Genomic DNA, 16,240 nt, shown 5'->3' with positions numbered 1-16,240 from the left:
TATCGTTCTTCATTTTTAAGATAAAAGCAAATGGATTGAATGGTCGAATATTACAGAAATGGCACGAACACATTTTCTTGATCCGGTTGGATTCAAACTCCATATATTGTAGACGTTAAAGGGACAGTTTTATGTTTGGCATGAAAAAAAAAATCGTTGTTCAAAGGCACTGTTTCCTTCCAAAAATAAATAGCCAGTATCCCACTTGTAGTGATAATATATTTCATTGAATAACGTCTTGATGTTTCAGTTATTATTTCTGTGCAACATAAGTGTTTCGCCTCTCCGGCCCCGCCCCCTTTTATTTTGTTTAATGGAGTGTGAAGTCGACGAAATGTCTCCCTTGGTATCTGTTTTAAAGGAATACGAAAATGTGATGACTTTGATGCGAGTGTAAGTAGGTGATACAGGAATTGCGGAATCTGGGTTTGTCAGTGAAATTTTCCATTCCCTTTTCGTCAAAGGGTTATCATTCCCCAAAACTTCTCTGAATCTCAGAACACTCGCTGAAGACTTTAAAGGGCACTCAGCTTTGATCGTGTTTTGTATGATTTAAGATGTCTTAAGTTATGTATGTTATACTGACAAATAATATATAATTTCTAACATCTACTTTCACTCGATCGTACTTCCTGTGTTTTCTTCTGTTTTTTTAGTGTTTCATACATCATCCGATAATCAAATTACCGAAACGTTTTGCTAAAATGTAGAACATTTTTATGCAGCCTTTTTAGCACCCCGTCTTATAAGACAATCTGCTTTTTACTTGTTTTTTGGTTGTCTTTCCATTTTTGACATTACCGCATTGTTTACTTACACTTTCTTTTTTTTTCTATAATCCTATGCGCATCCTTCTTGCTCGTTCTGTTTTGACTTGTTTTACTTTCGACATTAGTCAAGGACCTCTGTAACCTCCAGGAACCTCTGAAACCTCGAAGAACCTCTGGAACCTCGAGGATCCTCTGGAACCCCGAGGAACCTCTGGAACCACCTGCAACTTCTGAAACATCCAGGAATCTCTTGTACCTCGTGGAACTTGTGGAACCTTGAGGAACCTCTGGAATCTCGAGGATCCTATTGAACCCCGATGGACTTCTGGAACCTCTGGATCCTCGGGGAACTTCTGGAACCTCGAGGAACATCTGGAACCTCGAGGAACTTCTGGAACCTCGAGGACCCTCTGGAACCTCGAGGAACCTCTGGAGCCTCAAGGAACATCTGGAACCTCGAGGAACCTCTGGAACATCGAGGAACTTCTGGAACCACCTGCAACTTCTGGAACCTCCAGGAATCTCTGGTACCTCGTAGAACTTCTGGAACCTTGAGGAACCTCTGGAATCTAGAGAATCCTATTGAACCCCGATGGACTTCTGGAACCTCTGGATCCTCGAGGAACTTCTGGAACCTCGAGGAACCTCTGGAACGTCGAGGAGCCTCTGGAACGTCGAGGAACCTCTGGAACGTCAAGGAACTTCTGGAACCTCGAGGAGCCTCTGGAACCTCGAGGAACCTCTGGAACCCAAGGCCAATACAAATCAGAGGTAGCTTGCCAGTTATTGGATTCCAACAGACATCTATTTCCCAAATACTTTAATGCACTTGCACAAGATGACGATAATAATTGCACAACATACTTGACTCGCTGCCTGTGCTGTCTATTAACAGATAGATGGAGTTCGTTAATTTTATAGGCCAGCCCATATTCTGTACTAGATTTTGCTAACATTTCACGGATGCTTATGTAAGAAATGAAATCACTGCCTAAATAAAAGCCTGAATCAATTAAGTTATTTATGACTAATTTTATCATATGGGGAACGTCGGCAAAAACGTATATCTCCCTGTCAGCACTTGGGTTCTTGAATGAAATCCTATTGACAAGAGGATCAATGCCAAGCGCTTGGCCTTGGGCCAAAATTCTATATTCCGTTCCATTCGATTTCATGTAACAAATTCTTTTAAGTGGTTGATGATTTATGTCAATATGATCCACATAAGCGGAGGCATATTTGTGTATTTGGGATCTGTTTTGGTAACAACCAAGTTAATATTAGTGTATTTTGTTCAAAACAGGGTAAGTGTCTTTTCATTTGGCCGCTTAAGTTTTGGCACTGAAATAAACATTTACTGGAAGTGCTGCAACAAAGTTGACAGATAATGTAACATTATTAGTAGACACATAAAACAAAGCGAAATGAGTATTCTTGGTACATAAAACAAAAAGAAATGGGCATTCTTGATACATAAATAGAAATGAGCATTCTTGATACATCAAAACGAAAAGAATTGAGCATTCTTGATACATGAAGAGAAATGAGCATTCTTGATACAACAAAAAAAGAATTGAGCTTTCTTGATGAATAAAGAGAAATGAGTATTCTTGGTACATAAAACGAAAAGAATTGAGCATTCTTGATACATAAAGAGAAATGAGTATTTTTGATACATAAAACGAAAAAAATGGAGCATTCTTGACTCATAAAGAGAAATGAGTATTCTTGATACATAATACAAAGAGAAATGTCCATTCTTGATAACAACGAATACAAGCATTGAAACATAACGCTATATTTCACATGTCATTCATTAGAAAAACAAAAACAAAACACAAAAACATTAATTTTGCATATTCTCATTTTTCACTCCCTAGATTTGGCAATAAATTTCTTCAAGCGAGTAGAGTCATTCAGAGAAAGCAAGCATATATAGATGATGATGATATTGATATTGAAGAACGCTCGCTAGTTATAACAGTGGGCGTCATTTGTAACTGTAATTCGCTGAATGCAATATTATTAAAGCTGAAATTATTTCTCGACACATCAGACAAGTTCCCTGAACGGGTGGGCGTTGTTGTATTCTCCCAGTATCGTGTGACGTTTATCAGCTGCTTTCTATAAATATAATGTTTCACGGAAATCGAGTAGGTGTTGAATACCAGGACTTATCTTCACTCTATTCCTGAATTATTTTTGGAAATGTCGAGATGTAACACTTCAGTAATTCCGCTCAGCAAAGTACGCACCAGACAAACGCAGGCATAAAGATACAAACAGCTGCCAGCGCCATTCATTCCTTTTACTGTACCTCCATTCTTATTCACTCTCTTCCATCTTGTTATCCATCCTCTCCTAATAATTATTTCATGATGCAGCTGCGAGGGTCCCCCCCCTCCCCCCGTTACACTTTTCACACCCACCTACTCTCAATTTCCTCTTCAGCGCTGAATGACCTCATAGATCACAGTACTTGGCCTTTGGCCTATACTCTGTATACTCCACTCCGCTATGCCAAGAAAGTAAGAATATATATATATATATATATATATATATATATATATATATATATATATAAGATATATATATATATATATATATGTATGTATATATATATATATATATATATATATATATATATATATATATATATATATATATATATATATATTTTATATTTATTTAAAGAACGAACTTTTGTCATTGACAATCACATTTTATTTTAAATTCCACACAACTATAATCCTTACACTAACGATTCGCTGTTAAATAACTAACCCTTACATGTCGTTTATCCATAATGGTCTTCGTACATAGTTTTAATATAAAATGTTAAACCAGCAGCAGCGTTTTCAATTATTTATGAGTAACATATTGCGAAGCGAATGTCCGTCAGCCCGCTTTCATGACAGTTTTTAATTACTTGTTGCCGAAAGGGTTCGAATATTAGTTATATGTTATGTTTATCCTGGTCGTGTCTCTTTTTCTGTGAATGGATGATGGTCCCCCGCTTTATCTATAAGGTAATAAATGCTGAACAGGGAAATAAATTCCATGTTTTGTATTTTGATGTAAGACCCTCCCCCCAACCCATAATATGCTCTCTCTTATTACATAAGTTTCATCGCTGACTCTCCTTTTAAAAGTTAACAGGCAGAAATGAGTGAGGTTTCGTTCCTTTTACTGTACCGCCTTTCATATTCTCTTTCTTCTATCTTACTTTCCACCCACTCTCCACGCTTTCCTAACAGTTGATTCATAGTGCAACTTCTAAAGGTTTTCCTCCTGTTACGCCTTTCAAACCTTTTTACCGTAAAGTTCCGTTTCAGCGCTGATTGACCTCGTAGGTCCCAGCGTTTGACCTTTGGCCTAAGTTCTATATTCAGTTCAATTCATAAATGACTCGATGATTCGACGGCAAGTGCCGGCTAGCCTCCGACTTAGAAATATAGCAAGATGAATCATAACAACTACTGTGATAATTTTTTCCCCTTTGTTTTTATAGCTTTTGTCAAATTCCTACCGGTAAGAACTTGTCAAGTGAAGAATGATATATAACTTATAAATCTCAAGAGTAAACTAAAATAAACAAGTAAAAAATGCGCCGAAGAACAACGTATATTGCTGTATAAAACCATCAACTATGACCAGCAGCTCTCCAGTTGCTCACCAGATGTGGTAGAGTGAGGTTGCGTCCCATGGCTCCGAACGGCGCTGCCTGATGCACGGCTAAGTTTGCCCTTGAATGGAATGAAAACTACTGAGCCTGGAGGGCTGCAATTTGGTATGTTTGATGATTGGAAGGTGGATGATCAACATACCACTTTCCTGCCCTCTAGCCTCAGGAGGTTGTTTAGATCTGAGGGCGTAAGGATGGACAGAGCCGACACAGTAGTTTGCTTTTGCAGAAAACTAGAAGGAGAATTTTAAGGATGCAAATTAGAAAACGTTCTGTATGATAGTTTAACCCGAAATGAGTACTTTGTAGTATCAATTCATTTATAATACAAGCTCGTAAGTGGAAGGGAACAAGGTTTATACGCAGCTTTCAACATAGCACGTTATCTCTCTCGCAATTTCCTAGCACATTGTGTCTCTATGACAAAGTGGCATCGCTCGTGTGACCCATAATGGGACATAAACTGAAGATTCATGAACATTTGAATTATTATATTAATAAATATCAAGAGTGTACAAGTTTTGCAGTATTTGCTTTACGGTTTTAATGAAGATAATGACATTATTTTAATAAGAATCAGTGACGTATTTCACCTGTAATAATGGTTTATAATAATTTTATTTTTATTATGGTTTAATTACTGTTTTTATCTATGAAGTCTTGTTTTCACTTCATCGAGTAGTCACGCTTAGATGTTTCATTTCCTGCTTTGGAATTACTAATACTTTGTGTTCGTGTAGCTTTTCTTGCTATTTATGTTTTGCAGTTAGCTATAAATATGAGAGAGAGAGAGAGAGAGAGAGAGAGAGAGAGAGAGAGACTTATTATCCCGTAACACGTTTTAGTATTTAGAGCTCTGTTTATCGCACCATGTTAACGGTTCTATTGTGGTATGACAATGACGTAATGTTCTGAATAAGAACGCTGCCTTTGTTGATCCTGCTCGCATTGAAGGTAGCATAACACGAAGCGACAGCGAAGGACGAATAGGGGATTCCAGGAAGGATATGTCGCTTACGTAAAGGGAGAATGACCGGAAGAGTGTTGAAAGATCCCTGGAAAGGCAATTTGCGTAATTGTATCTTAAACTTCGTCTTCCAAGTAACTCATGAAGCTTAGGAGAAAGTATTATTAACAGTAAATTGTGAATGGTATTCGTAGTAGACAAGTCCCCCCCCCCCCCGCGCCCAACCTTCCCCAAATAAAACTTTCCCAAGTGGGCTGTCGAATTTTGATGTTCATACAAAATATAACGTTATCGTCACTTACTTAACGTCCATGGTCGACTTTTCCTTTCATAGTGCAAATAATTAATTGTGTTTTCCCTAATTGTCCGTTGTTAATAACTTCACAGAATCCGTGTTCTTCGATAACACCAGTACTTACCTGTAAACAGGTAGAAAGTCCATCGGTGGCCAGAAATTAACTTATAAGAAAAAACAAAGTCACAATATGAAGCTAGGAAAAAAAATGTCACATAGATTTTTCGTGGCTGGTAATAAAGACAAGGAAAAATTCACAATATTTCTTGGGGTCTATCTTTATCATATTGACAGTCTTTTGTACTAAACACGCCGCAAAGGTAGATACATGGGTAGCCTATATACCGGGTTAAAACCCTTGGAGGTCACTATCGAGGAAAGATTAATGTGACCTTTTTTTTCCCGTGACTTTTTAGCATATGATTTTTTTTTTAACCAGGATTCACTCCATCAGTATCTTGGTCAGTCTGAAAAATTAATATCTCTTCAGCTTAAGGTTATAATTGGGTATAATTTCTCCTTTAAGTTTTCTTCCATCGTACATGCAAGCAAATTTCTCCATTGAGAGATTTTTGTCTCCACTAAACGCCTCAAATTGCATTTAATACCAGGTATACCTAACGACACCCTCGTTCAGATGGATAGCCTGGAAATGGTTGGATTATCCTCGATTATTGGAGAAGATGAAACTGAAGACTCCAATACAATACAGGTGGAAATAAAAGTACGTACGATTAATTCCATCAACGAACGGAACGAGTCAAGTCCTATGTTCTGGGTCAAAGACATTTGACATAATATCATATACCATCGCGAAATAGATTTTAATTAAAAGCGGCTCTCGTGTTTGAGCCCTCAGCCGTGAACATTCGTGTTGTCATATTGTCCCAAAGTCAAACGGAAAAGGGTTGCAGAACTTTGCAGAGCTTTCGTTTTTCAGTGCATTGTGTTGTATGAAAGAAATGTTTTTCGGGCAGTATCATTTTATGAATTTTTTTTTTATGTCAAGTTTTCATAATTGTTCTGAATGCAAAACTCATGTGCTGTACTTGATAGTAAAGGATATTTTAAAGTGCACTCCTTTGTAAGAGTATAATTTATTTTCTGGGCTCAGCTCGTGTCGCAGCGAATATCCTTTAATCTATTATTTCTAGGGTAAATGTACTAAACACATACCAGAGAATAAATAAAATAAAGAAAAAGGTCAGTATAACTGACTCGCTCACCCTCTAGGAGGGTGTCGGTATGAACACTAGGCGAGTGAGACCACTACCACGAGCCAAATGCCAATAGAAATCTCCCACTACAAAACCCTCCAAGAGGGGAGCCGTCCCACAGAGAGAGCAGCTCGTACTACTACTACTCCATCCCATGCTTGCGACTGCTGCGCCTCTGGTGGTCATCCTTTTCAGTTAGCTCACACGAGTCACACGTGTTATTTTTCTCTCTGTGATTTTTGTGCCCTTTCTTCGGATTTTCGATAATGGAGCGTGCAGCTATTGCAGCAGCTAAGTTAAGTACTCAGTATTTACGGTTAGCGAGTTTTTTCCGTCCCCGAGACAGTATTTGCCGTTTTTTAGGTACAAATACGTTCTCGGGGGCTGGAAGCATGGCAGCATGGTCCTGCCGCATGTTGGGTTCGTTCTTGGTCTCCCATACCTAGAACATCCCTTATTATTTACGCTCTATTTTGATTATCCGCGTCGTTAGGTCTACTCAGGTTGTCATACATGTATGTATTTCACCTTTATATGTATGCTTTTCTATCGCCAGACCCTAGTCCAGGTTCTTAGTATCGGCCCCTGAATAGCGTTTGAGTGGTAGACTCGCCTTCGGGCTAGTCGCACACTCCTGGATTTTTTCTCCTGCTTTTTACCTTCTTTCTTTCATTTTTATTATATATATTTATATGTTTTGTCACTGTGAGGTTAGTTAGCGTCTGGCTTAGCCTAGGTCCCGGCGTAGAGCCTAGTCTACCGTTGATCAGTTCGGTCGCTTCCACATAGCTTCTCTCTGATCAGTTGGTTTACCCTATGGGCCTCCTATATGCTGCCGCTTTTCAGTTCAGGTTGCTTCCCGATAGCTTCTCTCTGATCAGTTGGTTGGCCTAGGCTTGGTTACCGTATCTTAGTTTACCGCCTCGTGGTCACTACGTGATCACGAGTCAGCCAGACGCCTGCCAGTCCCCCTCCCCCCTCTCCCGCTCTCCCATAGAGTCGGGTGGGGGTGGGTCGGTCTGTCCTTGCTCGCCCCGCATGCCCGAGCCTGGCTCCCCCTCTCCCCTCCACCGGAGGGACCTGGGAGTCCGACAGTCCCTGACTGGTTCCGACCTCTCCGCTTCTCGGCTCGGCCGGGTGGTACGTTGTGGGGGGCCCTGGCCTTCCCCCCCTCCGTTACTTCCTTGCCGCTCCGGGCTAGCTCGAGTCTGTATGTCATCTCGCCCTTCCCTCCTTACTAGAGCTCCTCCCTATCGGAGCCCTGGTATCCAGCGGAAGGGTATAGTCCACCGTAGTTGGACCGGAGCATACAGTAGGTCTTTACTAACCGTACCGTATTGCTGAGTTACTACACTCCGCTTCACTGGACCTAGTCCGGTTCATTGCATGGGACATGCATGTAGGTTTAAGTTATCTTTAAGTTTATCTAAGTTTATTAAAACCATCCCTACCCCTCCCTTTCATTTTACCGGATCTCTCCGGGATTATAGCCTATTCAGGCAATGCAGGGAGGGTTATGCCCAAATTTTTTCCGAAGCTCCGGCATGTAACGGAGTTCTTTGTCCTTAGTCTGTAAGTGTTCCCCCACTTTAAGATACTCATGTGTCTTCCCACTTACAGGTGCCACCAACTGTGAGCATCCGGGATGTTCCGCTACACTTCAGGACCCCTGTGGACACGAAGTTTGCCGGTCCCATGCTCCATGCGCGACTCCGCACGGGGACATCCAGGTCTGGTACCATGAGACGTGTACCATATGTTACGATCTGGTGAGCCAGCTTTTGGAAGGCGTAAGTATTCCATCTCCGCATGCTGCTCCGCTTCTTTTAGTACTTAAGTTTTACGTTATTTACTTTAACTTAAGGCATCTAGTTTAAGTTATATTCTAAGTTTTAGTTTTAAGTGATTCTTAAATCTAAAAATATACCCTCTCTTACAGGCTCCGGCAGTAAGAGATACGGCATTGGCTACCCTGCGGGCCTGGGTCGGAGGTTTTGGCAAGAACGCCGCCAAGGGTCAGCCCTACATACTGGAGAAGCGATTAGCTCTGTTAATCTTTCCCGGAGGCAAGGCGACTGGGTACGTCGACCCGGTAGAGGCAGACCCCTCTATTGCCTTTATCCAACAACAACTGGCGGCCTCCTTAACAGAACAAGACCAGGATATCTCACGGATGTCGCAACCCTGGATATAAATGTTGAACCTATGGTAGGTATAGACGACCTGTTGGCCGAGGTAAGTAATGCAGGTACCCAAGGGTCTCCCTTGGGAGTGACTGTTTCTTCTACCCCTGCAACCTCTCCATCCTTCCAAGGCTTTACGGGTGATGAGTTATATACTCCTCCAGAGGCTTCGGTTAGACCTAAGATCAAGTCCAAACATATGACCTTGACTAAGACGTCATCGTCTTCGAAGAAGACGTCCTCGTCTTCTTCCTCGCGCAAGTCTCCGGCTCGTAATCCCGGCCCAGACAGGTCTAAAGGGTCTAGCTCCGGCTCAAAGTCCTCAAAGAGTAAACCTAAGGAGAAATCCCGCACCCCGGCAGTATCACCAGTTCCACTACCTTTGGTGCCTATTCAGAGTCTCCCCTCCACCTCGCAGCAGCTCCGGCTTTGGACACCAATGCTGGCCTGTTGCAACAGGTGGGCGACCTAGTGGGCTCCCTTAAGACGAGTATGGAACATATGATATCCCGCTGTCGGACAGGATCATTCTCAGGACACTATTATAGCCGGTCTAAGAGAAGCCCCTCTTGCCTCTCCCTCAACCTCCATCACTAGCGGATCTCAGCTTCCCCCGCATGACTCGCTGTCCCGCTTTTTTCTCCATGAACAATCCTTGGAGAGTAGCATCATACGCCCCTTCCCAAGATGGTCTCATCTCCATACCGGAGTTTGGAACTCGAAGAATAGAGGACTTCGAGTTCTACCCGGAAGGCCTACAGCCTCCCTTCATAGGCTACGCTAGGCTCACGCCTTCGGCTATGGTTAGGGATGACAGGGTACCAAAGGAGACAGTCCTCTATTCTCGAGACCAGGCTCAGCGAGAATGGCTCAGATGTTTAGAGGACATGGACTGTTCGACACAAGATCCAACCATTCAAAAGTCCCTTTACCATTTTCACGATGGACGAGAGTACCCCGCTCCCTTTCCTAACCAAGATAACTAGGTCGACCATCTCAGCAGCTCAGAAAGGGGAACCCATGCCTCAGTTAAAAGAAGCAGACCCCACATCTCCGTTGCTCCCTTCAATTGGAGAATTGTGGGAAGACTTGCCTAATACTTTCACAGCTGGCAAACTCAAAACCTGACTGTGCTATGGAGCAGTTTGGTGAAAAGCTGCCCAGGCTCTGATAGTCTTATTCAAGCGGAATTTGACTCGAAAACACGATAGCCAGGTCAATCAAACCTGATGGCTATGTCTGAGGTAGCAACCATGGCTTATGGTTCAGAACCAATTTTTAAGCTTATGACCAAACGCCCTGACTCAAACGGTGCAGTCAGATATGTTCGAGTTTGCCACTGCCAGAACGAATTGTAGGAAGCATGTCCTGCTAGAGGCAACCATTCGTCATGAACCGAATAGGTTACTCTCTTCTAACATCTGGGGCGCAGATCTCTTCCCAGAGGCTATGGTAAAGGAAGTCCAGGCAGAGGCTACGAGGTTGAACCAGAGCCTTAAGGACCGTTGGGGTCTTACGGCTAGGAGAAGGCAAGACCTGACACCAAAAGGTAAGGGGCAAAGGAAACCCAGACGTTTCCAGCCTTACCAAAAGAAGCAACCGCGCTTCCCTCAACAAGTTCCTACAGTGCCGTTAGTGCAGACAGCCCAGCCCTCCACGTCTAAAGGTCAATCACAGCCTATTTATGTGATATCCCCTCAGCCTCAGCCCTCCACCTCATACGCCATCTCTCCAGCTTACAATCAAGCCTTCGAGAGTCAAGCTTCTCAGTATGACCGCTCGAACAAGGGAGGCAGAGGTAAGCGGTCCTTTCGTGGGAGAGGATCGGGAGGCCCCTTCAATATGGGGAAAGCACTTCAGAGGAGGTCGAGGGGGTACCAGAACCAATGAAGAACTTCAGGTAGGAGGAGGCTGTTTCACTTTCGCCACCGGTGGAACTTCAGCCAATGGGCTCAGAGCATAGTGTCAAAAGGGCTGGGTTGGAGCTGGTTGACGAACCCACCTCCAGCCAGACCTTTCCGTCAACTTCCTTCCAAGGAATTGACAGAGTACGCAGAGGACCTCCTTCAGAAAGGAGCTATAGTCAAGTCAAAAGGTTAAAATTTCAAGGTCGCTTGTTCAGCGTTCCAAAGAAGGCTCAAACAAAAGAAGGGTAATCTTAGACTTGTCCCGCTTAAACTTAGCCATCCGCTGCGACAAGTTCAAGATGCTCACGATCTCACAGGTGCGGACCTTACCTTCCCCGTGGGGCCGTCACCACCTCTATCGATCTTACAGACGCCTACTATCATATCCCTATTGCAAGACACTTCCGTCCGTATCTGGGATTCAAGATAGGAGATCAGACGTTCTCCTTCAAGGTAGTCCCGTTCGGGCTCAACGTGGCACCCAGGGTGTTCACGAAGCTAGCGGAAGTAGTAGTGCAACAGCTCAGAGCTCAAGGGATTATGGTAGTAGCGTATCTCGACGATTGGTTGATCTGGGCCCCATCAGTCGAAGAATGCAACAAGGCCACACTGAAAGTGATCCAATTCCTAGAATATCTAGGATTCAAGATAAAACAGATCCAAATCAAGACTCACTCCAGAGTCAAACTTTCAGTGGCTAGGCATTCAATGGAATCTATCCTCACACACTCTGTCGATTCCATCCACCAAAAGGAAAGAAATAGCGAAGTCAGTCAAGCAATTTCTAAGTCACAAACTAGCATCCAGGAGAGCTCAGGAAAGGATCCTCGGCTCTCTCCAGTTTGCTTCAGTAACGAACATCTTAATGAAAGCCAAACTAAAAGATCTAACCAGGATCTGGCGCTCACGAGCAATGTCAGGTCCAGGGACAAGCTATCCTCAGTGCCTCTGATTCTAAAGAACCGGCTTCGGCCGTGGGCAAAAGTCAAGAATCTGTCAGTGTCAGTTCCTCTTCAGTTCCCTCCACCAGGATCACCATCCACACAGACGCGTCCTTAAGCGGCTGGGGAGGGTACTCCCAAGTCAAAAAGGTTCAAGGAATTTGGTCACCCCAGTTCCGTCAGTTCCATATAAACGTACTGGAGGCAATGGCAGTTTTCTTGACTCTGAAAAGATTACGCCCACCAAGGTACTCCCACATAAAGCTAGTCTTGGACAGCGCAGTGGTAGTACATTGCATAAAAAACAGAGGAGGCTCCAAGTCGCGTCATCTAAACCACGTCATGATAGCCATCTTCTCCCTGGCAGACAAATTCAGTTGGCATCTTTCCTCCACCCACATAGCTGGAGTGAGAAACGTCATAGCAGACGCCCTATCCCGATCAGTACCCCTAGAGTCGGATATGGTCTCTAGACGAGAGTTCGTTCCAATGGATCCTTCAAAGAGTCCCAGGGCTACAGGTGGATCTCTTCGCATCACAAGCAAACCACAAACTACCGTGTTATGTAGCCCCCAACCTGGACCCTCTGGCTTACGCCAACGGGGACGCCCCACCTGGCTCTGGACCTGGAACAACACTGGGAGAAGATTTACGTCTTCCCTCCAGTGAATCTCCTTATGAAGGTATTAGACAAACTCAGGACATTCAGGGGTCAATGTCTCTTAGTAGCCCCAGACTGGCCGAAGAGCAATTGGTACCCCATGATTCTGGAACTGGGCCTTCGTCCCCTTCGGATCCCCAGTCCCAAGCTCTCCCAGTCAGTACAAACGAAGACTGTGTTCGCTTCCTCAGGGATTCTCAAAACCCTAACTTTATGGATTTCATGAAGTTTGCGGCAAAAAGAGATGCGAATATTGACCCTCAGAATATTCTTTTCCTTTTTGGGAATCCGAACTAAAAGGGATCAACTTTGAGGCAGTATGATCGCTGCCGTCAAAAAGTTAGCAATCTTCCTGAGGGAGTCAGATATCAGATTCATGACAGTTAATTCTGCTATATCCTTTTTCAGATCTTTATTTGAAAAGGGCTTTAGTGAGCTGTAGCACTATTACGACAAACAAGTCAGCATTGAAAAAGATATTTCAATTTGGATTTAACATAGACTTGACAGATACCTATTTCTCTCGTCTATTCCTAAAGCATGTGCTAGACTTAAGCCTCTGTCAGGCGCCTACGTCAGTTTCATGGTTCTTAAACGATGTTCTAAAACTGGCTTCCGAAACCGATAATGACACATGCTCGTTTATGATGCTCCTAAGGAAAAACTCTGTTTTATAAGCCTAGCTTCAGGAGCAAGAATTTCAGAACTGTCGGCTTTATCCAGAGATCCGGATCATGTTCAATTCCTTCCCACAGGGGAAGTGCTACTTTCTCCGGAACGTAGTTTTTTGTTTTAGCAAAGAATGAAGATCCTTTGATGAGGTGGGAACCTTGGAAGGTATTACCCCTCCGCAAGATGTTTCCCTTTGTCCAGTTTCAACCTTACGAGCCTTTCTATCCAGGACCTCCTCTTCCTCATCGGGGCCCCTCTTTAGGAGGGAACAAAAGGTGGGTACTTTATCCACTAAAGGCATATGCAACAAATCCTGTACTTTATCAAACAAGCCAATCCTGACTCCTTTCCAAAAGCACATGATGTCAGGGCAGTAGCCACCTCAATTAATTACTTCCAGCATATGAATTTTGATGATTTAAAGAAGTATACCGGATGGAAATCGCCGACAGTGTTCAAACGTCACTACCTTAAGTCCTTGGAAGCTCTGAAATTCCCAGCAGTAGCAGCGGGTAACATAGTTTCCCCTGACTCTAGTTAGATTATAGTAGAAGATTCAGTCCTCCTTTCTACCTGCCTCACCCAACAGTTCGTCTATTCCTACCTTGTTCATTAGCTTAGCATTCACCTTGTGTCTTAGCTGCTTTATGATTATATAGTGTCCCTTTTGTCTGGTTAGGGCACACACAGCTGATACCATACTGATCTCATAGATGTTATCCCCGTTATTTTATGCTAGGGGAATACATCATATTACAATGGTTACGGGTTTTGTATATTAAGTCATATACATTCCTGAGATATATATATTTTTGTGATTGATCAAATATTTATGTAACTTTATATTAATTGCTATTTCTATTTTGATACATGTTGTTACACAGATTTATTATGATAGGTAATCATTTTACCTATTTGTATATATGTAAATTACCTTATATTATTAACATAATTAGTTTTAAGGGTAATTTAAGCATAATTCTGATTTTGTTTTACTGTGTATTTGTATCTTTTTAGCAATTATATTCATTCATTTATTTGTATCTTTATTTGAGACCTATTTTGTTTACTTTCTTTACAATCTTGTGCTGTTCTCTGGTACGATTTCGCGCAAGCGACACGAGCTGAGCCCAGAAAAAGGATTTGTTTTTTGACGTAAGGAAAATCTATTTCTGGGCGATTGGCTCGTGTCGCCAGCGAAATACCCCCCCTACCCGTCCCTTCGCTCAAGAGATTGTCTGCTAACTTCAGGATGGCCACCAGAGGCGCAGCAGTCGCAAGCATGGGATGGAGTATAGTTAGTACGAGCTGCTCTCTCTGTGGGACGGCTCCCCTCTTGGAGGGTTTTGTAGTGGGAGATTTCTATTGGCATTTGGCTCGTGGTAGTGGTCTCACTCGCCTAGTGTTCATACCGACACCCTCCTAGAGGGTGAGCGAGTCAGTTATACTGACCTTTTTCTTTATTTTATTTATTCTCTGGTATGTGTTAGTACATTTACCCTAGAAATAATAGATAAAGGATATTTCGCTGGCGACACGAGCAATCGCCCAGAAATAGATTTTTCCTTACGTCAAAATCCTTTTCTTTCCCTTATACATTTTTTTTATATTTCATTCTACGTTAAGTTTATGGCGGTTAAGAAAGAAATTTTATTTTCATGAATTTTGTTTCATTTTTTAATGAGGAACAGAAGCTTGGGCATTCACTTCTGGTTGCATTATAAAATATTATAGCCCGAGTCTTACCATTACGTAACATGATACATAATAATGACTGTTTATGAAAGTGAAACTACTTAGCTTTTAGTTTTGTAAGGTAAAATATGTTCACAGTTTTGTGGGAGTTTTTATCCCTATTAATATCATGCCAGAGTTCTCTCAGAAAAAGACTAGTAAGTGTCCCCATGCCTCCCATTTTTAAAAAAATTTCGTCGAACGTAAACTGATTCCTACAAGTAAAATAGTAGATAATTATTTGAGTCTCAACAGTCGCCCATTAAATCAGGAGCTCTGCTCAGGTAATGCATTCCATTTTCAGGCTGGACTTTGCAGCCCCGGCTTCGTAAATAAACATCTTGCCTAAACATTCCACATGGAAAAGTTTTTTTTTTTTTTTTTTTTTTTTTGTAACACTCGCGCCTCTTTTAAGAATGAAGGATTGTATTCGAGATCAGCGTGTTGTTGACCTAGCGACTCTGCAACTTCCAGGTGAATTAAAGGTAAACACGGCTTAGTTGTTGAAGGTTGTTGTTTATGAAAGCTTTAGTTTGTGGTGGTAGGTCTCTGTTTCCTAATGTTAGCAGTCATGACTTGAACCATCGAAGGATGGTCTCTTGTTTGTCGGATTTTTTTTTTCTCATAAGTTGTATAATAACAGATCTTTCACATTCAAAATTATCCTCGATCCCCCTCCTCCCCCTTTTTTCCCTGCACAGAGCAATCAGATTCGCTCAACAGCAACACCAATATGTTATAAATGTGACTTGCCAATTTTTTTCATTATTTCATAAACTCCTGAATATTAATTAGTCCCTGACTGATGTTGAGATAATAACGAATATAATTTAGAGAAATTTTAATTTCTCCCTGGGGCTCGCCCCTCCTTGGAAATTGCCCCCCCACCTCCCCGCCACATGGGGTGTTCCCTCTGGGTTAAGAAACACTGTTCTAGTCACTTTAAATTATATTAATATTAGTAATAATATCAGCCATTTTTGAGTTTGGAAAGACTGACGCAGACAGACAGGCAGGCAGCGAAGGTGCCTATTGTTACTGCACTATAAACAATGCTGGCACTTCGCCGCTATTAGATTATCTTCCCAAACTCCAAACTAAGATGTTTTTCTTCTACCCACAGAGACAAGCCTCCTCTCAGGATAAACACCGACCGATCCCCAAGGCTAAGAAAAAATACCGCCCAGCAGAGAGGAGAACCTTAAACG

At 42.4% G+C, this 16,240-nt stretch overlaps 1 long non-coding RNA gene across 1 annotated transcript in view; it reads left to right on the top strand.

Moving 5' to 3' along the window:
- Window positions 1–16,240, top strand: part of LOC135224105 (uncharacterized) — a 48,936-nt gene extending 32,696 nt beyond the window's left edge. Inside the window, exon 3 of the long non-coding RNA XR_010316612.1 lies at window positions 16,156–16,240. This is a non-coding gene — a long non-coding RNA (uncharacterized LOC135224105). The remainder of the gene's footprint in view (window positions 1–16,155) is intronic.

Source organism: Macrobrachium nipponense, chromosome 10 (genome assembly GCF_015104395.2).
Source record: "Macrobrachium nipponense isolate FS-2020 chromosome 10, ASM1510439v2, whole genome shotgun sequence".
NCBI classification, from domain to species: Eukaryota; Metazoa; Arthropoda; class Malacostraca; order Decapoda; family Palaemonidae; genus Macrobrachium; species Macrobrachium nipponense.
Note: the sequence above shows the minus strand (reverse complement) of the source record. Positions and strands in the feature narration are given on the sequence as shown.